The sequence below is a fragment of the Staurois parvus genome, unplaced genomic scaffold (genome assembly GCF_062004578.1).
Source record: "Staurois parvus isolate SC_StPar_1 unplaced genomic scaffold, SC_StPar_1.0 ptg000205l, whole genome shotgun sequence".
Lineage (NCBI taxonomy): Eukaryota > Metazoa > Chordata > Amphibia > Anura > Ranidae > Staurois > Staurois parvus.
Genome location: NW_028318001.1, coordinates 731,615 through 754,491, shown reverse-complemented (window position 1 = coordinate 754,491; position 22,877 = coordinate 731,615). Strand labels below are relative to the sequence as shown.

Here is a 22,877-nt window from a genome sequence, read left to right as displayed (position 1 = left end):
CCCTGTTGCCGGTACCATGTGACCTGCTGTGACCAATCACAGCAGGTCACATGACAGTTGTATACAATGGATGGCTTCATTCATGCCATCCATTGTATATGAATGGTCACAGCTAATCACATGCACATGTCATGTAATTAGCTGTGGCCAAATCACAGCTAAGCACAAAAAAAAAAAAAAAAGAAAACCCTGAATGAATCGATGTAATTTAGGTAAATGCTTGCTTATAGCAAAGTAATTCTTTGATATAAGCAAATTGTGTAAAAAAAAAATACTGATCACTTCCCCAAAGTAGTACAATGTTACTATGGTAACATTGTAGTACTTTGGTCATAGTGAAATATGAAAAATAAATCTTAAAAAAAAAAAATGTAATAAAAAATAATAAAAAATATATATATTTTTTTTTTTTCCATACTGTCACCAGTCAGTGTCCCTGATCACCGCCATGCCAGTTATATGATGACGCTGTACTGCACTGGTGACAATATGTAAAAAAAAAAATAGTGAAACTAATTTTTTAAATTTTTTTTGCAACCTGAAAACTGGCCTGGGCAGGAAGGTGTAAAATTGCCTGGTATTGAATTGGTTAAGGGTTGTTGTCCTGCTGGAAAGTGAACCGCCACCCCAGTCTCAAGTCTTCTGCAGACTGTAACAGGTTTTCTTCTAAGATTGCCCTGTATTTGGCTCCATCCATCTTCCTATCAACTCTGACCAGCTTCTCTGTCCCTGCCGAAGAAAAGCATCCCCACATCATTATGCTACCACCACGTTTCACAGTGGGGATGTGTGTTCAGGATGATGTGCAGTGTTAGTTTTCCGCCACACATAGCATTTTGCTCTTAGGCAAAAAAGTTCAGTTTCGGTCTCATCTGACCAGAGCACCTTCTTCCATGTGTTTGCTGTGTCCGCCCCATGGCTCGCAAACTGCAAACAGTACTTATTATGGCTTTCTTTCAACAATGGCTTTCTTCTTGCCACTCTTCCATAAAGGCCAGATTTATGGAGTGCATGACTAATAGTTGTCCAGTGGACAATTTTCCCACCTGAGCTGTGGCTCTCTGCAGCTCCTCCAGAATTAAGATGGGTCTCTTGGCTGCTTCTCTGATAAATGTTCTCATTGCCTGGCATGTCAATTTAGGACGACGGCCATGTCTTGGTCGGTTTGCAGTTGTGCCATTCCATTTTTCGGATGATGGATTGAACAGTGCTCTGTGAGATGTTGAAAGCTTGGGATATTTTTTTATTACCTAACCCTGCTTTAAACCTCTCTATGACTTTATCCCTGACCTGTCTGGTGTATTCCTTGGCCTTCATGATGTTGTTCACTAATGTTCTCTAACAAACCTCTTAGGGCTTCACAGAACCGCTGTATTATTACTGAGATTAAATTACACACAGGTGGACTCTATTTACTAATTAGGTGACTTCAGAAGGCAACTGATTCCACTAGATTTTAGTTATTATACAGGATTTTATACAGAATTTATATAGCTCCAACAGCTTGCGCAGCGCTTTACAATATAAGGGAGACAGTACAATTACAATACATTTCATTACAGAAGGAATAGGAGGGCTTTGCTCGTGGAGCTTACAATCTAAAGGAAGGGGGAGGTGATACAAAGGGTGATAGCTGCGGGGGATGATCTGGTGAAAGTGATTCAAGTACAGTTCTTAGGTGAAGGTGGGGTAGGTTTCCCTGAGTGAGTTTTCAAAGATCACCTGAAGGCAGAAAGAGTGGAGGCTGACTGGACATACTGCGGTAGGGAGTTCCAGAGGATGGGAGAGGCTCTGGAGAAGTCCTGGAGGCGAGCGTGGGAGGAATTGATGAGGGAGCTAGAGAGGAATATGTCTTGCGAAGAGCGGAGCAGGCGATATCTGCGGATGAGGTTGGTGATGTAGCTAGGGGAAGTGTTGAGGATGGCTTTGTAAGCTGTGGTTAGTATCTTGAATTTTATACGTTGGGTTAGTGGAAGCCAATGAAGGGATTGGCAGAGAGGGGCAGCAGTCACTGATCGGTTGGTAAGGTGTATAAGTGAAGCAGCAGCATTCATAATAGACTGAAAAGGGGATAACTTGTGTAATGGTAGACCAGTGAAGAGGGAGTTGCAGTAATCAAGGAGGGATAAAACCAAGGCGTGGACAAGTTGTTTTGTGATGTCATTGGTCAATTAGGGGTTGGTTAGTTAGGGGTATCAGAGTAAAGGGGGCTGAATACAAATGCATACCACACTTTTCAGATATTTATTTGTAAAAAATTTTGAAAACCATTTAACATTTTTGTTCCACTTCACAATTATATGCCACATTGTGTTGGTCTATCTCATGAAATCCTAATAAAAAACATTTACGTTTTTGGTTGTAACATGACAAAATGTGGAAAATTTCAAGGGTTATGAATACTTTTTCAAGGTACTGTATATATATTTTTTTGTTTTTATTTCCCGCACTTCTCCTTTAAAGTGGAAGTTCACCTTAGTATTACTCTATGAACATAAACAACCATGTAACACATGTACATTGATAAATGTATAGCACCATGTGTGGCTACTGTTCGAGCAGTCGGAATTGGAAACTGCCAGCCAATTACTAGTGACACCAAGCAACAGCAATTTTTAACCAGTCATTGTTGACTTTTTAAAAATTCTAGTTGCTCCTAATTCTAGATGATCTTAAATAAGCATAAAGCATGGGAAATCAGCTGATCAGAAAACCTAATCTGCATATTTGATTCAGTTTAGTGGCTCAAAGTACCTCAATGTTTCCCAGTACAGTGTTTGATTTATGCAATACCTATAATTTATCATATGTATAATGTGCACATTCATAGCCTTATAAGTGGAGTGTATTTTACTGGATGTTATAGCTGTCTTTGCTGCTATCTCATGAGCAAAATATAATGGTTTGTTAGGTAACCAGAAAGTTCAAAAAGTTAACAAAAGAGAAGCACATAAATCTCACAGAGAAAAAATAAAGTTGTAATGACAAGTTGAACCTGGATGATTACTGAACCAAAGCCTCTCCCACACAAGTTTACATTCATCAGAAACTGCCTGCCAGGGATCGCTCCCACTCACAGCTCACAGAGACCAGCTTGTTAGGCGAGTGTCATCAATATTTTCTTTATTACTTCCCTCTTATTTTCTGGGTGACAACACCGGATATAATGTCCTTATTCAATGTTGATACAATAAAGGCACATAAAAAACTAAATTCATGTTCATGCTGGTAACAATGCAAAATACAGGATCACTCAGAAAGCAATGCTCTTTAATGGAGCACAGCTTCACTTACACGTTGTATTATGGCATGATGTGGAAACAAAATCAGACAGGTTGCATTTTTTTATGCATTTTCCCCTTCCTTAAAGTCAACTGAATGGTATTATGAATAAAATGAGCAGCATTTAAAAAACACATAACAATATGGGTTATGGTGTGATCAAAGTTAACTGGGGCTGAGGGGAGTAGAGGAGTTGTCACTGCTGACCTCCTTCTAGGAATGCTAGTTTCCTGTCCGTCATAATTTTCTCTAACTTCAGTACTTAGCATCATAGACTGGATTCAGATCACAGCAAGTGAAAAAAAAAATTTCCGATCTATATTCTTGTTATGGAACAGGAACACAGTATTGAAGCTAATGGATCAGTGATGGAACCAGGCAAATAGTATTTTCAGAAGGAGGTCAGTACTGACAGCCTCCCTATTTCTTTCACAGCAAGAGTTTTCTTGAAATTCCATTTGAAATGTCAACTGTCTTTTATATAAGATATGTGAACACAGTATGAGTTAGATAAAAAAAAATCCAGGCAAAATCATTGAAGTAACTCTGTCATAAGAGAAGTATGAGGGCTGCAGGCCTCCTCAAAATACTAGAGGCAGTATTCTTTAACCTCTTCACGCCGGCCGTACGCAAATTTGCGGCCTCCCTGCTCCCAGCATACATGTCTGGTACTCACGGAAAGGTCCCGATCTCCTCTTTCGATCGGGACCTTTCCCGATCATGTGACCGCCGTGACATGTCACGGCGGTCACATGACCCTAAACCCCACCCCGCCTCCTGGAACCCTTAAAGGGCATGAGGCGCCGGCGTGAAGGGGTTAAAGGATAAGTTCACCTTTGGGAACATGTTACATGTTCCACCTATTTTTAGGGTGGAACATATAACATGTTACCATAGCTGTAGCAGTGCCTGCCGCCCCCTTCCTCTGAGAAGTTTCCTCGTACTATCTGTCACATTTGAAAACAGCGCGGCCGTGCGGGACTCTTCCCACACTGCCACGTCGTTCATTCAAGTACTTCCATGAATGAATGAACTGCAAATCCCAGCAGCCTTAGCAGCTGTCGGGTTTTAGTTTTCAATGAACTACCATGACGCTGTGGCGCACCGAGGTAATTCATCCAAGGAGCAGGGCCCTCTAATCCCTCTTGTATTGAACTGTATTGTTACTGTACTGTCTCCCTCCATAATGTAAAGCGCTGAGCAAACTGTCAGCGCTATATAAGTCCTGTATAATAATAATAATTGAAGCCCCCTGTCAGAATATCTGCTTGACCGTACATCCCTGTACGGCAAGCAGATATTCTGACAGGTCTGCAGGAGACCTGCATGGCATCAGCGATATACTGATCACTGGTACACTGCTTTCCAGGTTCCTTTGGACAAAAATAATGCAAAAAAAGTACATTTATTTTTTCCAAAACGTGAACTTATCCTTTAAGCCTAGTACACATGATGAGAAAATCTGATGAAAACATCACTTTGGAAGCGACTATACAATAATCTGTTAGTACATAACGTTCGAGAGCCAATCACGAGAGTTCATGCAAAATTATCCGGATGGGACAAACACAAAAATCTTCTATGATACCAGAACGAGAAATTTTTGTCTAATCAGTACAATATTAGTCCAAAAAAAAAGTATTGGTAGACCAAGACCACATATGCTCTGAAACAAAAGAATACATTACATAATTTCCGAAGTTGTATTCTGTCGTACGAGAATCTTCTTAAGTCTAGTAACCTCTTCATTTTTAATATGAGACTAGCATGCAAAATATAAAACAAAACACGATTCATTCGTCTGCTATTCTCATCAGATGTACAGGGCTTTAGTTACAGTCCTGGACAAGTCCAGCATTGAAATCAAAGCATCAGAATAACAGCCAGGGAGCTAGCATTCTCAAAGAGTGTTCAGTGATGGCAGCCTCTATTAACCTCTCATGATAGTGTTCTTTTAAGTGGAAGTTGGTGAAGAATTTGTATCTGACAAGATCAAAGTGTGAGATTTTCCACACTTTCAGAGCAGAATATGTGCAGTGGAAAGGGTACTGAAAGAAGAGGCTTACAGTTTTATAATGACCTACATTATGCTACATTTTCCCAACCCAATTCCTCTAGTAACCCCAACAGGACATGTTTTGAGAAATTCTCCTAGAGAAAACAGCTGTCAAATACCAAGAAATGGAAATTGATTTAAAACAGTACTTTACCCATAACTTGATAAAAAATAAGGTTCTTTAGCAAGGAATATACACTCCACATTCATAATTATGCTACCAAAATTAGTGTGTGCTGTAAAGTGCCTGCAGAATTACTCCTGTATCTTCTTTCCAGAGGATTCATTTTGCTGAGGCCCAGGGCCCCTGAGTAGCAGTAAATCTTCAGCCTGTCAGCAGATCAACCTCTAGTGGCTCTGATTTGGGTACAGTGCCAAAATATAGAGAACTGAGCATGTGCAGAGAAGGGTGAGGCAGTGTATTATTGGATTATAAACAGTATGGGCACTTATTTTTAATGTTTTACATAGCTATACCTGCAAATGGGGCCTGCACGAAATGATCTAGCAGGACTTGATTTTCTGATTAAAGTTCCACTTAACCTCCCTGGTGGTATGATTATTTCAGATTTTTTGTGCTGAAAGCGGTACCATTATTTTGCATGGAAATTTGGTGTTTTATATTGTAGGCTTGTAATTCTTAGGAATAACTCACTGAAATCTGTCCGAACAAGAGTCTAGTAAACATCCCGGGTAGGATAAAACTTGAAACACGAAATCATAAATTATAATTTAATAAATAATCATAAAAAATAATAATAATACATTTAATTCAATAATTTAATCAAACCAAAAACACTGAAATATAGCGCCAAATTCGCACATCACTGAGCAAAGTCGCAAAATCGTTTTCAGTGTCTGATGAAGAATTTCCCCACGAATCATTATCACTCAATTCTGCAAGTAGTTCTAATTGCTGTTCTCTAGCTGGTCTAAAAGCGCTTTTGACCTAAGAGACGCTTTTTGGACGCCATGGACATTTCTCAGTTTCCAGGTAGAAAGAACAGTAAAAATGAAGGCAGGGTACAGGACAAAGCACTAGGGACAAAATGTATGTGAAATGGTTTGGTACAGTAATGTTTTACTATGTGATTTTAGTGAATGTTGCTTTTTGTCATTTTCAAATTTCCCGCCGTTCCATCCCCCGTACGTCCCGACGCTCACAGAGGACGGAACCCAGATGACAGATGCCGGCATCTGCCAGATTACATTGCTGGGGACACTGTAGGAGGGACATCGTGGGAGCACAGGACAAGGTAAGTGACCAAGGGACCGCGGAGCAGCGCTGCATGGTAAGTCCGAGTGTAGCTCGGCTTTACCGCTTGTGGTACTGAAACTTTACCTCGAGCTACACTCGGGAATACCGCCAGGGAGGCTACACTGCTTCCGGTCCTTAGGATGTACTTGTATGTCCCTGAACGAAAATGGTAATATCAGGACCATGACTGCAGCTGCAGAAATAATCCAAATATTGTTTTCTTCAGCCGGCTATTCCCTACAAAGTAAAAGTGATCGAGTAGCTATACAGCTGGTTGGTTTCATCAGCTGCTTTGGAGGGCAGAGGAGAGACCTTAAAGAGTACCCATAAAGGCCCATGCTGTCACAAGAGATGTTGTTCATCTTCATCACAATAAGGTTCGATAAAAAAAAAATGTGAATGTGCATGTAGGTCCCACATGCATATGTTAACGGTGATCACACCACACATGCAAGGTATCCCTTTGAACGTTAGAGTGAGAGCAAAATTCTAGCACCAGACCTCCTGTGTAACTCTTTTTAGAAAAATAGCGCTTTCTTTTGGTGATATTTAATCACCACTGGGGTTTTTATTTTTTGCTAAACACACAAAAAAAAGGCCAAAAATTTTGGAAAAACCCCCCATGTTTTTCTTAGTTTCTGTTAAAAAGTTTTGTAAATAAATAATTTTTCTCCTTCACTGATGTGTGCTGATGAGGCCGCACTGACAGGCATCACTGAGGTGGCACTGAAAGCTAGCACAGATGGGCACTATTGGACGCACTGATGGGGCTACACTGATCATCAGGGCACTGATGATCAGTGTAGGCATCCCCCTGAGAAATGCTGCTTATCCTCTCGTGCTGTCAGCATTAGGAGAGGACTGCTGATAACCAGCATATCCACTTTACATGTGATCAACTGTGATTGGATACAGCTGGTCACATGTAAAAGTTGGCACTGAATGGCTCCCTACTTGGACACATGATCAGCTGTGTCCGTAGGGGGCGCGCTAGGGGTGTGGTTCTGGGAGGACGTCCAAACTAGTTGACCGCACTGTAGCCATCTTTTGGCTACAGTGGCTATGGAATCACCTTTGACTGCAGTTATAGCTGCAAGTCTTTTGGGGGTAAATTTAAATCAGCTTTCACCATCTGGATCCTGTATTTTTAGTTAATTTTCTTGGCAAAACTGGGAAATTGTCAAAGGGCTTTGGTTTGCTTCAGAACTGCTTTTCTCCTTATACAAGTCTACAGTTGCAAGAAAAAGTATGTGAACCCCTTGGAATTACGTGGAGTTTTGCATGAATTGGGCATAAAATGTGCTCTGAACATCATCTAAGTCACAACAATAGAAGAACACAGTCTGCTGAACATAATACTACACAAACATTAGATGTTGCCATGGTTTAATTGCACATAACATGTAAACATTCACAGTGCAGGGAGGAAAAAGTATGTGAAGCCCTAGCTTAATGACTTCTCCCAGAGCTAATTGGAGACAGGAGTGAGCCAACCTTGACTCCAATCAGTGTGATGATATTGGATGTGTTGCTGACAGCTGTCCTGCCCTTAAAAAACACACACCTGTTTTGGGTTTACTGGTTTCAAGAAGCACTGTCTGATGTGAACCATGCCTCGCAGAAAAGAGCTCTCAGAAGACCTACGATCAAGAATTGTTGACTTGCATGAAGCTGGTAAGGGTTACAAAAGTATCTCCAAAAGCCTTGATGTTCATGTGTCCACGGTAAGACAGACTGTCTACAAATGGAGAAAGTTTAGCACTGTTGCTACTCTCCCTAGGCGTGGTCGTCCTGTAAAAATGACTGCAAGACCACAGCGCAGAATGCTGCATGAGGTAAAGAAGAATCCCAGAGTGTCAGCTAAAGACCTACAGAAATCTCTGGCTCATGCTAACATTTTTGTTGACACATCTACAATAAGGAAAACATTAAACAAGAATGGAGTACATGGGAGGACACCATGGAAGAAGTCATTGCTGTCCAAAAAGAATATTGCAGCACGTTTGAAGTTTGCAAAAGTGCACCTGGATGTTCCACAGCACTACTGGCAAAATATACTGTGGACAGATGAAACCAAGATTGAGTTGTTTGGGAAGAACACACAACACTATGTGTGGAGAAAAAAAGGCACAGCACACCAACATCAAAACCTCATCCCCACTGTAAAACATGGCGGAGGGAGCATCATGGTTTGGGGCTGCTTTCCTGCCTCAGGGCCTGGACGGATTGTTGTCATTGATGGGAAAATGAATTCCAGAGTTTATCAAGACATTTTGCAGGAAAACGTACGACCATCTGTCCGCCAACTGAAGCTCCGCAGAAGATGGGTGATGCAACAGGACAATGACCCAAAGCATACAAGTAATTCAACAAAACAATGACTGCAACAGCACAGAATATGCCTTCTGGAGTGGCCCAGTCAGAGTCCTGACCTCAACCCGATTGAAATGCTGTGGCATGACCTTAAGAGAGCGATTCACACCAGACATCCCAAGAATATTGCTACACTGAAACAGTTTTGTGAAGAGGAGTGGTCCAAACTTACTCCAGATCGTTGTGCAGGTCTGATCTGCAACTACAGGAAACGTTTGGTTGAGGTTATTGCTGCCAAAGGAGGGTCAACCAGTTATTAAGTCCAAAGGTTCACATACTTTTTCCTCCCTGCACTGTGAATGTTTACATGTTATGTGCAATTAAACCATGGCAACATCTAATGTTTGTGTAATATTATGTTCAGCAGACTGTGTTCTTCTATTGTTGTGACTGAGATGACGTTCAGAGCACATTTTATGCCCAATTCATGCAAAACTCCACGTAATCCCAAGGGGTTCACATACTTTTCTTGCAACTGTATACGAATTCAAAAGGGGCAGCACAGTGGCTAAATGGTTAGCACTTCCGCCTGGCAGTACTAGGGTCGATGGTTCAAATCCCATGCACGGCACCACCTTCCTGGAGTTTGCATGTTCTCCCTGTGTCTGCGTGGGTTTCCTCCAAGTACTCTGGTTTCCTCCCACATTCCAAAGACATGCTGGTAGGTTAATTGGCTCCTGTCTAAATTAGCCCTAGTATGTGTATGTATGAATGTGAGTTAGGGACCTTATATTGTACGCCCCTTGAGGGTTAGGGACAGATGTGAATGTACATTATATATGTAAAGCGCTGCGTAAATTGACGGCACTATATAAGTTTCTGTAATAAATAAATAAACAAAAGCAGCTAAAGCAGGTCAAATTCAGTTCAACTACACCAGCAATGAAGTCTGAATGATCAGAAGCTATTGTGTTCTTCCGGTGGGGTGAACGGGGTGCTGTCCTGTCGGGGGAACATAGTGATTATTGCTAGTGACTATAGCTGCTGGCAATAATCAAATGAAAATCTGAAAGGCTGACTGTACTGAAGTCATCGACAATTGAATTGGGTACAATCAGCCTGCCCACAGATGTCTTGGCAGGTCCCTGCTAAACCGGCCAAGATTCAAACCAACTGTGGCTGGCCTAAGACATTCAAGTTCTGGATTTCTACCAGTCCAGTCAAAGCTTTGGCTGCAAGTATAGGGTCAATGTCTTGCTGACACAAAATTAAATGAAAAGTATTTTCACATTTTTCACATTCTGATGCTACCACTGTAAGAATGGTGTTATTAGGGTGAGGAGCATTGAACACTTATTTGTAAATAAAATTAATTTATATTTTTCCCCCTAACAAAAGTCAAATTATTCTGCATTACTTTAACAATACTCCCTTCATTATTAATGGAAGAAAAATTGATCTTCTCTTGATCAAAAACAAATAAAAAAAAACACCAACTTTATATTTTTAGGTAGAAATGAGCAGACAGTAGTCAAAGTGTTTTATCTTCAAACGCTGCTCTAATCTTTAAACTGGATATTCTTGCTTGCTTCATAGTGGAAGCCAAAAGGCATTTTGTCTACATCTGTTACCAACTACGTCAAAGTCTTCTTTTGATAATGGTATAAAGTAACTAAAGACAAGTGTCACAGATAACCTTGTCCAGTTAAGTTGATGTTTTCCAACTTGCCATTGTTATTAAATATTTATTATGGATATGTATGTATCAACCATAAAATTCTTGACAATGTGATTGCCAACCCCTACAAAGTAAAATAAATTATTCTAGGAACATTTTTGAACAGTAGTTTGCCTACTTAACTTACAGGTTTAGGTCTTGGATTTGATTCTAGAAAGGAAGACTATAAGGGGCCATGCATGCTGGGCATACAAAATGCTGCTCATACAGGTGTTTTACATTTTTTTCAGTCTGTAGATGCAGCTCTGTGTTAGCCTATGTGTCCATGCACATTGGGGAGTTTACAGCATATTTTCAGAGAAGCGTTTAGAGGCAGGAAAAAAAAACCCTTTTAGAATTATTCAGAAATACGGCATTTAGGAACGTTTGAAAATTTATATAGTAATCTGAAAAATGAGCAGAGAGGAATGTTTCGGAAAAAATGCTTATAACAGAAAATGCTCAGTAAACTGTATGCTCCCGTGCTCTGGCCCAAGCTCCGTGCTCTGTATACTGAATGCTTGGAAATAGGGAACTTGCCCACTTCTATGCATGAAGCCCACATCCTCATCCCGAAACTTGGTAAGGATTCCATGCATTGCTCTGCATATAGACCAATTTCCCTATTGAATTAAGATCTGAAAATACTTACCAAGGTGTTGGCTATCAGGTTGATTAGGCTCCTCCCTTCTCTTATAAATATTGACCAAACTGGTTTTATGCCGGGCAAAATCCACCAATTTAAATTTGCGTAGGGTTTTCTCCCATCTTCAATGACCTTCTGTTGGCTCTGGTATTAAAGTATTGGCATTGCTGGATTTCAAAAGGGCTTTTGACTCAGTGTACTGGTCGTATATGCATGCCGTATTGGAGGCTTTTGGGTTCCGCCTTATTTTCTGTAAGTGGCTCCAAATCCTTGATCGAGCACATACAGCTCAGGTACAAATATGGAGAGCTTTTTCTCTTCCTTTTGTAATTAAGCAAGGAACCCGCCAAGGGTGTCCACTCACCCCGGCACTCAGCCCCTGACCTTTCGTAGTTCCCTCCATGTGTAAGGGATCTGGGTGGGTTTTATTTAAGAAAAGATAGCACTATATGCCACTGAGCTCATCTTCTTCCTTAGGGATCTGGGCCCATTGCTTTGAGCTGCCTTCGGTGTTCCTTCTGACTTTGCTGATAATTCCGTGCTGCCAGTTACCGTGAATAAGTCCTTAATTCTACCGACTGACCCAGGGGTGGATGGATCGGCGGACCAGGCCCTTCCCCTGCGTTGGACAACCTCTGACAGATACCTGGGGATGGTTTCATCCAAGAATGGTGATTTTTGTACCCTTAATCTGTATCTGCTCCCAAAAATGATTAAAAAAAAAAAGATTGGGGCCTGGGGGAACCTATCCCTGTTTAAAAAGAAGATACTGCCACTGCTCCTTTGTGTCACTCTCTGTGTGGATCCCCAAAGGAATTTTTATATGGTTAAATTCGCACATTACTAGTTTCCTTTGGGGCTCCTGTCTCTCTCGTTTCTACTTATCCATACTCCAAAAATTGTGGGGCACAGAGGGTTGGCTTGTCCAGATTTCTATTTTCTCTCTGCTTATGAATGTTTCAGACGACACTAATTCCTTGATAGTCCTGGAAGCAAATCATTTGGGCTCCTTTGAGGAGCTGCAGAATCTTCTGTATAGGAATGTTAAGGCTCTCCTTCCCTTTTTCATGAAGGTGGTCATGCAAGCTTGGAATCAGGTGGTACATAAGATGTTAGGCTGTTCCACCTGCTACTCCCTGTGACGATCGTGGCGTCAGACCCCTGCCCTTCTCACCAAACTCGTGAACGAAGGACTAGCCAATCTAAAACTGCGATGTTACGTGCGTAACAATGCCATGCCCAGCTGCACCCTGCACAACGATTTTCCAGCTAATGGACCACAATTGATGTACTGGCAGCCTGAGCGCGATTGTTACTGGGTCAGGTAGTTACGCAATTAACCCTTCACACTGCAACCATCTCCTTTTTGTACAGAGAAAGAGGAATCTCAGCAATATCAGCAATAACACTATGATGGTTGGATAATCGTCTGTATACCACTGTCACCACAGGCAGGTTATACAGAGGGTTAAACACACATAGTAGCGCAGGAATTCGTAAGTTGCATTAAAGAGCTTTAGAAACAGTTCAACACTTTCAGAAAGTAAGATTTATTGCTAAAAGGTCAAAAGGGTGCGATAAAAATATTTACAGAAAAAAGATGTAACCTATATATAAATATACAGAGGGCAATAACACAGCAAAGAGATAACAGAAAGGAATTTAGAGGGTTAAAGTAATTGCCAGTCCGCCTTGGTTTAAGCAGCTTCAAGTGTCATAAGTCAAAAGGATTTCTTGTCTCTACTGCTAGTTTCGATGTTAAATGCAGGAGACTCTGCTTTCTCTCACACACACAACTCTAAGCATAACAGCCCTTTTTCTAGAATTTCAGCAGGGTGTCTCTTTTGAGTAGTAACCAATGGTCTCCTTTTGGGGAGGGAGGTGTAGGTGGAGCCTGAAGTTATGACTAGAAGCTCTCATAGCTGCTATTATGAGCCATAACTTTTCCTAGGTACATGTAACATTCCACCTGCGGGTAGATTAATATGCAGACGCATCTGCAGAACGGTTAGATATGAAATGTGAAATATACACTTGAATGGTTCAAGAGATATACTTTTCTGGTTTTCTACGTATGCCAGCTAAGGGGTGTAACATACCAGGAGAATGGCCTCAAACTGAGCTTTCCGAATATAGGCTCTGTGTTTAGGTAATTATGTCCTACGTGAAGCTATCAACTTATATGAAAAGTGAGTTTTTAAAAGTAAGTCTGTTTTTACGACCCCTTGGAAGGTCTTTTGAAGTTCAGTGAGGGACTTGGTTAATACTTTTACGACCCCCAGATTGCACAGTTTCTTAGACAGCTAGGCACCCAGCTAGGGAGGTTTTATAGCTCGGAGCTCCCAGCTGTGCTTTGGCTGCCTGTGTCCTCTGCCAACACAAACTGACCACATGTCACTGTGGATGAACAGAGAGGGAGGGGGGATGATCAAAGAGGGGGAGAAGGATCTACAAGATGGAGGGTTGGAGCAAAATGGTTGAACTGCATCCATCTCTGTGTGTACGCTTGCTGCACTCCCCACATACCCTTTTATGGCTTAACCCCAATCTGCCAGACTTCCACTCTATCCCTGATCAGTCCCCGTGGGCATCTATGAGAATCAGTTATCTGAGTCATATCTGTGAAGGTGGCCAATTAAAGATCTTTGATGCCCTAAAAGCTCAGTTCCAGCTTCCCAATTCCTTCCTCTTGTTTTCTACAGCTCCACCATTCCTACCATGCACAGTTTGGCACTGCTGCACTAACCATTCAACCCTTTCACATAAAGAAATACTTATGGGATGACTCCTTAAAGCGGGGCTCCACCCAAAAGGGGAAGTTCCGCTTTAAACCTTTGTCCCCCGCTCCCCATTAAGGATTGGCACCTTTTGGGAGTGGGGGGAGAGCGGGTACCTGAATTTGAGCCGGCGAGGACTGGAGGAGAGGGTATTGATGAGGGTGACAAAGTAGGCTTGCTTGGCAGTGCGGAGGGAGGAAGTGTAGGTGAGGAAGGTGGATTTATATCAGGTGAACGCTTGTTGGGATCTGGTTTTGCGCCATAGTTGCTCCAGCACACGACTGCGTCGCTTGAGATTTTTGGTACGGTCATTCTGCCAGGGTTGAAGCGGTCGGGGTCTAATGTTTCATGTGGTTAGGGGTGCTAAGGAGTCAAGAGCGGCTGACAGCGAGTTGTTATAAACAGTAGTGGCCAGGTCAGGGCAAGGATACTGTTGTAAAGTTGGTCAGCTGCAGAGTGGAAGGGGGCAGGGTTCGGGTTGCAGAGGTTTCGGCTGGTGATAGTTTGACGTTTGGAGGGGTAGGTGTTAGAGGATGAGGAGACGAGCCTTTCCATTGCCTCGCCTGGTGCTGCATACTGCCTTATATAATATTTTTTTTCCTTTAGGATAAAGGTTTTATATGAATAAATAAAAGACGATCATTTTATAAATCCCTGTCAGCGATAAATGGTTTGTCTCATCCCTGTAAACTGACACATTTGCAGGAGAGCTTATTATGTTGCAAAACAACAGACTTCCTGTCCAGATAACCAAATGAAAATAGAAGAAAGAAAGCCAAAAAAGGAAAACTATTTCAGCCATCACATTTGAGGTAATTGGTAAGCTGCAATATAATAAATGTTTGCTTTTGGGTGTAATACTGCTTTAGTCCCTAATATTCTCAGCTTATGAATGACCCTAAATCTAAACCTGTTCTATTGCAGGTCAGTGTGTTCCATGGTTCAAACACTGTTTCTTTGAAGCCACTGCAGCTCCAGCTACACAAAATGGGCCACAAGAAGGCGGCTCCACAGTAGTAAATTGTGTTTCAAGAGGATGCAGTCAGTATAGAAGCCTTGCAAGAGACCTTCATAAACTAAAATAAAAGGTAAATGGAGCACATTTTTCAGCTTACAGAACAGCTGTAATATTTTTTCTATAGAATTTGAAGTTTTCAGGCTGACCTATTGCTTGGATTTTTTGTTAGCTAAACACATTTTGTTATTGTTAAATACGCTTGTAATGTAACACATCCAGTTGACAACAATATCCTCGGAATGGCCAAAAACAGTGTACAAAAACCTGATACACAGCAAAGTCTGAGCTAAACCTGAACTTACTGCTGTAACCAATCACAGGATGTATCCCATTTTCCTGCTTAGCTTTCAAGTGCCAACAGCCTATAAAACAAAAGCTCTTTTATGTATAAATAATGAAGCCAATCTAAAGGCACAGCTATTATTCCTGTCTAGTGACACAACATTGTCTCCTTGACTTGGAAATACAGAAGACATTATTGATGGATGAGTCCTTCAAAAAAACAAAAAACAAAAAAAAAAACAAAACAGTCCATTCTGTTTCCTTAAAAAAAAAAGAAAAAAAGAAACCAACAAAGCTAATTATGAAGACGGCTGTGCAAAGACAAGAGAACAGTAATAACAGCAGTGTAAATCATTACTGTGACTGTATCCCTGAGAGATGTAAACTTTGAAAGCTTTCATCTACAATTAAAGTACAGTCAGGGAAGCAAATCATGCTGGACCTCTTCTTTTTCTTTCAGGTTGTCAGCAGAAGCAGGCCGCCTGGATAACACTTTTCCCAACACTGACTTTTTTTTACTTGTTGCTGTATGTGTTTTGTAAGATAATATTGCATAGATACAATGGCACATAAAGCAGGCGGTCTCAAGCTGTGATCCCTAAAGACTTCAGAGGAGGTCAAAATGTACTTCAAGCATCATCCCCCCTGCAGAGAACAGCACTCTCTTTTTCTGTGCAGTGCTGATGACATGCCAGCCTTTAGATCTGACAGACTATTAGTATGTGTGTTGGTGAACAGGCTGTGTGGATGTACAGTATGTTTAAATATTGGGACATTTTCCATTCTTTTTGATTACATAGCTGTATGAATTAATACAAGATGTCTTTGATTTGACAGCTTCTTTTTTTAAACAGATTTAGATAATAATGATGCAGTATATGGCCAGCTACAGTACATGCATGCTATGCTTTATCGTTAGGGAAAGATTCAACCCTCTAAAGATCTCTTTTCCCCTATACAGACCTCACATAGTAATTTTCAGAAAATGTCCACCCCTTTCAACCAGCCTCTCGCTGAATAAACAACTGAGACCAAGGGAGTATATTACTAACAGTTTCTGTGTTGTGGTGTTGACAGACCCTATTGTTGGTAAATTATCCTAATCTTTTTGGCTGTATTTGGCATCAAAATTTGAATAAAAATGCCCTAAATTTCCTATGTGTCATGCCGTTTTCAGCGTATTTTGTAAAGCAGCAAACGGCTTTGTACTAAACCTAATTGTGTAATTGGTACTGATTCTCCCTGTATGCTGCAGTAATGGGTGTGTGTACCTGAATTTCTGAAATCTGAAAGCATGGTAATATATGTTAACTTGCATTCCATTTTTCATGTATCATCAATTGCATCTGGTCTGACAAATCCCTTATATAGACATGCATTCTTGTACTATTTTACAAATATATATTAATATGTAAACTGTATAGACTCGATGAGGTTCACTTGTTCGGAATTCTTTTGGAGAGAAAAATATCCTATTGCTTCATATTTTCCAGTCATGCTGAAGGGCCTTTCTACAGATTTCTCCATCATCTGCAATATCCATGGACAATTTCTGTTAAAATCATAGACAGGAGACATCTCACAGGCATAACACCACAGAGAGACTTGTCCATCCGTTAATGACTCCTGTGCTATTAGCATCAGCTGCAATCTTTCTTTTTTTTTCCTAATTCAGTCACTGTATGAATGTGATGCACATTTGGGTAAAAGCTCCTTTCCGATTTCCCCATATAAAAAGGAAAAATCAGCTTTTGGTTACAAAGAGATCCTTCAGCATGTTGTTATGAAACCCATGATCTCAAAACTGCCAAGTATGAGAGACTGCGACATCCATATAATTTTGACAAGGATATTGGATTTGAAAAAGATCTTAGATAGTTCATTCACATCAGATTGCCATATACTGTGCCCGTCTTGCATGCTACAGTTTGGTGCAGTGACCTATACTTTTTCATGCCAGCCAGTTCAAAGGGGTCCTTAAAAAAGGCGATGTAACACATCTGAAAATGTATGACAACACTTACACATTAATATATGGGTTTTCACAAGAAAGCAACGCACGGTTTTCCAGAAAAATACTGTCAGTGTGTGAGGTCAGCGCCATGGCAAAATAGTTTATTTCAGGTTTGAAAAACGTTTTAATACAGTGAGAAATTGTTTCTGGAGAACTGCATGTTTAGCAGTGCTGGTGAAATATGTGAGCCATGTGTTGGGCTGCACATTGGGAGGGGAGGAATAAAATCAGTTCAGTCTGTGCATGCAGCTTTTAAACATTTTCATCTTGTCCTCTGCACAGTCCCAGCTATGATCAAACAGTGCCATCCAGTCCTTTGCTTCTCTTCATCTTTACAAAATAGAAATACCAGATAAAATTCAATTTTATACCAATGGCAGGAGACATGTCATTTTTATTTTCTTAAAAAATAACCAAATGTTTTCATATGTTGTGAGTCTGAAAAACAGCAATGTAGCACTTAGCCCTGGTTCACACTGATGCGGTTTTGAATGCGTTTTAGACTGCAGTGATTCACATGACATGGAAAATAAATTGAATTCCTTTGGAGGCCATTCATATTTATGCAGTCCATATGCAGAGCATTTTGAAAAAGGGTCATGTGCATCTTTGGAGTTGTGTGATTGAATTTTAAAGTCCATAGAGTTGAATGTATATGTCATGTAAAATGTTTATCAGTTTGCATCATATGCAATTCCAGTGTGTTTTTCACAAGTCTCCTGTGTGTTAACGAGCTGCTTTTCAGAGAGATAGAGTTAGAGAAGGATGGAGAGCTCTAGGGCACTACTCCAACATCACAACTGTATGAAAATTGCAGGAAAAATGTGCTGCTATTCAAACTGCACCGCAGGTGCTCCTTGAATCACACAAGAAAATTGAAGGAACTTGAGTCTCTTCAGTGTGAACCTAGTCTTATTCTTTTCTAAAAACTTTGTTTCTAACTATATGTCCTTGCTTTTTAGATAGCTACAAATATCACTTAAATGCCAAATGATGGATAGAGGTGTTTTTTAAGACCCGTGTGCATAAGGCCTAATACAAAAGTGGGGCAGAGCAAAGACTGACATGACACCAAATGGGCATTTTTTGGATTGTGGGAATAACTGAGGGCTTCTCTCTGAATCCTATTAAGTTATTAGTCAGTATCTGTTGTCTTAATATTCAATATTCCAGTCAAAAAATGTTTCTTATACAGTAAATATGATATTGTGAATGTGGCATGATAGCGTAAAAAAAAATCATATATATATATATATATATATATATATATATATTTCCCCTCAAAGACTACAGCACAGGATCTTAACCCCTTGACGCCGACGGCACACAAATATGCATCCTCACGGAACTGGGCTTTTTTCCGTGGGGCCGTATATTTGCCTACCTGTCTTTGTGCTGGGAGCGCGCCGTTCAGCGCGCTCCCAGCACAGAGACCGCGGTGTCACTGAGAGCCCGGGTCCCGTTCTAACGATCGGGACCCGGGACTCCAGATTCAGGGTCACGTGATCAGTGTGATAGCCTCTGATTGGCTATAACAGTGATCAGTCACTGTGCAGCCCGGCTTCCTTGTTTTTTCTCTCTCTATTAATGAGAAGAGAGATACATTGTATCTCTCTAACTCCTGACATAGAGAGATAAAAAAAAGTTTGTAAAAAATAAATAAATATTAAAAAATAAAAAATAAAGAAAAATACCTAGATCAAGGTTTTATCTAGTTCAGTGCTAGGGTTAGTGTCTGGGTCAAGGTCAGGGTCAAAGGTCAGGATTTAAAAAAAATTTGGTGTCAGTTAGCGTTAATGTCAGTGTGTTTTTGGTAAAAAAAAAAAAAAAAAAAAAAAGACAACAACAAAATGCGCACTATTGTTTCTGGGCTGTACTATGGGTACAAACAACATACACATATATGGTGTCGCTGCGATCGTCAAAAGCTGGAGAATTTATTTTGGGTTGTTCTATGGAGGTAGGTTATGGTCGTAACAAGAAACACAGCTAAATAAAAAAAAAACTTTTTATTTTTTTTTACTACTTTGGGCCAGTTTTCCTTTGATAATAAAAAAAAATTAGGAGAAAAAATTACCATTTTTCCACCAAATGAAAGCCCAATTTGTCCTGAAAAAAACAAGGTAAAATCCACCTGGATGTACAAAGTAGTTGTGATGATATGTACGGTTTTACTATCACATGTCAACGTTGCAGAATTGTGCTAAGGCATTTAGATTTGTTTTACCCTTAAGCGTGAAGGGGTTAAGGTACAAAATGTGTCCTATATACACCAAACACACAGAATAGCATATTTATAAAGCAATCAAACATTTACTTGTGGTGAATCAATCCCTGTTATGCACTGGGAATATTCACCTACAGTAAATGTGTGGTGAATGTTAGATCTACTGCTTTATAAATATGTTCCATTTTGTAACAGTAAATGTATTTTACCTCATGATTCACAAAACTCCACATTGAATCCAATTACAAAAAAGTGTGAATCTTGGGTGAAAAAAAGACCCCAAAGCGACATTTCCAGTTGTCCCTTTAGAAAGGCTGTTTGTTGAAGAATTTTCACTTGGCACTGCTATGAAGCTCCCATTCTACTGACCCAACAGGCCAGAATGGACTAATGTTCATCTGCAAGCAAGCACTATTGAGTTTCTCTGTTTATGTTAGTAGTACTGTTAGCTGCATTTTTCCAGATCCCTTTAGCACTTGACTGTATCAGCTAATAACAAGTGGATGCTAATAGCCTTTCATCAGTCACAAGCAATGTTGCCACATGCCAGGATGATCTTGACTAGGACTAATCAGTAAGGTTCAGCCTGCATGCCTTATGGCTCCAGCTACACAGACAGGAAGGCCAATGTAGGTGCAGACTGACCTAACCAAGAGATAAGAGCTGGACACTGCTATGTAGACATTAGATGTCAGCGTCTTCTTTTCCAGACATACTGGACAGTAGCAGCAGTGGTAACTTGTACCACATCAGCAAGATAAGAAAAAGATAAAATTACTTCTGATGGCTAAAGTGTGCAGATTAATTGACCATCTGACAGCATGACTGATGAGTAGTTTACATCTACTTATGTAAAAAATAAAAAATAAATAAACAAGAAAAAACTTCACATCAATTTAAGTTTTTAGGATAGAAATGCCTGCATTACATTCTGTTAATTTAATCAAAGCTTTATTTAATGAATTCATAATTTTGTTAAAAAAATATCAGTTGAGTCCAAGTGGACTTACTGCATTACAACTTCACCATGCATAGTGGGCATAATCTAACCTATAAATTTATGCTTAACCTATACACCAACACCTAACGTTTGTGTTAGCCCTAAAATAAATCCTTGTTTTATTCCCACACCTAGACTGCAAAAAAAAAAAAGACAGCAGAAAGCTGACTGTTAGGGTAAAAAAAAATTATTTTTTATATGCATTTTCATTGAGAAGTTTTTTATGTAGAAGCACCCATTATGTACAATAAATGGACTAGAAGAACCCCTATTGCGGAAGCACTGCTAAACAGCATTAATATGCTGTCATGGCATCAAATTACTCTGAACAAGGAGGTGTTTTATGCTAAATGTGACATTTCAAAAAAATTAAATACAACCTGTCAGAAGGGAAACAGAAGCAGACACTGATGACTTCTCATTTTTAAAATGATAGTTTCTTGGCTGTCATGCTGACCCACTTGGCAATTTTGGTACACCTCGGGGGAGATTTACCAAAACTGGAGCACTCAGAATCAGGTGCAGTTGTGCCAATGAGCTTCTAACTTCAGCTTGTTAATTTAGTCTTTGACAATAAAACCTGGAATCTGATTAGTTTCTTTGCAGAGCTGCACCAGATTTTGTACTCTCTAGTTTAAGTAAATCTCCCCCAGTGGCTGTGTTTCCAGTTTTATTCTTCCATCAAAAAGTGCCACCACCCTTCCTTTCACTCTGTACTCTTCTACACCTCATGCTAGTGGCTGCTGGTCTCCCTTCTGGTTACCCTTTACCCCAATCCACCAGTTCTGCTAGCACACCTATCTCGCTGATTACTTTGCATCCCTCTCCTCTTACCTTGCACCCCCTTGTCTATATACTATCCCCTTTCTCATCCTGTATAAACTGTATGTAGCCTTAGCTACAAAGAGTATACAGTGCTGTATCCCAGAAGAGGGAGAGGAACTTCCTGTCTCACTCCCGAAACAAAATTGAGTTGGACTGAGAGCTGCTCAGCCATTCACAGCTAGCTTTGTATTCTATGCATGACTACAAAACCTCCTGTGATTGGCTGAGGTGAAGAGGCAGGCAGATGGCATCATGATCTCCGATCTCCTGGATCAACTGTGAGTATAGATTTCTATATGTGAAGTTTTTGTATTTATGTATTCAATTTTTTTTTCTGTTGGTGGTACTAGATGGACTTGTGTCTTTTTTTTCAACCTAACTATGTAACCCTCAACCCCTTTCCTTTCATCCTGCAACGCATACCTTCTCTTTCCCTGTTCCCCACACCCAGAAATCGCAAAATCCTTACCAACTAAAATTTCATCCCCCATGCTCCTGACTTATTGCACTGATAGGCCCTGCTCCTTCCAGCTGGTAAACTGGTGTTCACATTTGATGCTATGCTGCTGCCTGGCATAACCATGACAGGTTGACCCTGCACACAACATCCACCTATACAATGGCATCTTGTTCCTGGGGTCCTCGATCAGCTCCAAAGAGCTGCAGTGGCTGCCACTGGACAGACTAGCTGTTCTTAGCATGCCACTGCCCTTTCCAGGTCAACTGATTTGTGCACTGGAGATAACCTTGGACCTAAGCTGGTGGGGACTGCATGTGTCTTGGGTGACGGATCTCATCACGCTTTGCTCCAGGAACAGCATTTGGCCAGTTAATGTGACCTGATCTGTGAGTACTGCAGTGTACAACATGGGCAAGGTATATGCACACACTACCTTCAGGTGGGTGGTGAGGAGTTAGGAATCCTCTCAAGTTTTTATTGCTGTGTGAGAACTCACTAGAGAGAATCACTATTTGTCCAGGTGACCAATGTGCAGTTGGTAATGCTTTCTTTGAACGGTCTGATGGGTGAGGCTTTTCTATTACCACCACCAATCTCCACAAAGCGCAAAAACATGATTTCATTTTGAAGCTTTTATTATTATTGTAACTTTTAAAAATTAGGTGCCAGCAAAATAATTTTTCTAAAAAAGTGTATTATCTTACCTGGGCCTTGCCTGTATGATTCAGTAGGGTTCCCCTGTTTTATACCGTTTAATGTGTGGTAAGCAAAGAAAAAGAAAACACTTGCAGAGTCCTAGATACTTTACTGCAGATAACTTTCTCTCTCATTGCAAGGTAAAGGTGACAACTGGCCATTAGTCCTATTGAACTCCATAGCTGATCATTGCAAAAAAAAATAAACCCTGCTTCTAAGTTAGGCCATACATTTTCTTTGATGAAACACTATGAAGAAATATTAACTACATTAAATATTTCAACCCCCATATTCAAAATAAACCAC

General features: G+C 40.5%; 1 protein-coding gene across 1 annotated transcript in view; it reads right to left on the bottom strand.

The window, feature by feature from the left end:
• The window catches only part of SPIDR (scaffold protein involved in DNA repair), a 770,885-nt gene that overhangs the window by 17,608 nt on the left and 730,400 nt on the right, over positions 1-22,877 (bottom strand). The window lies entirely within an intron of this gene.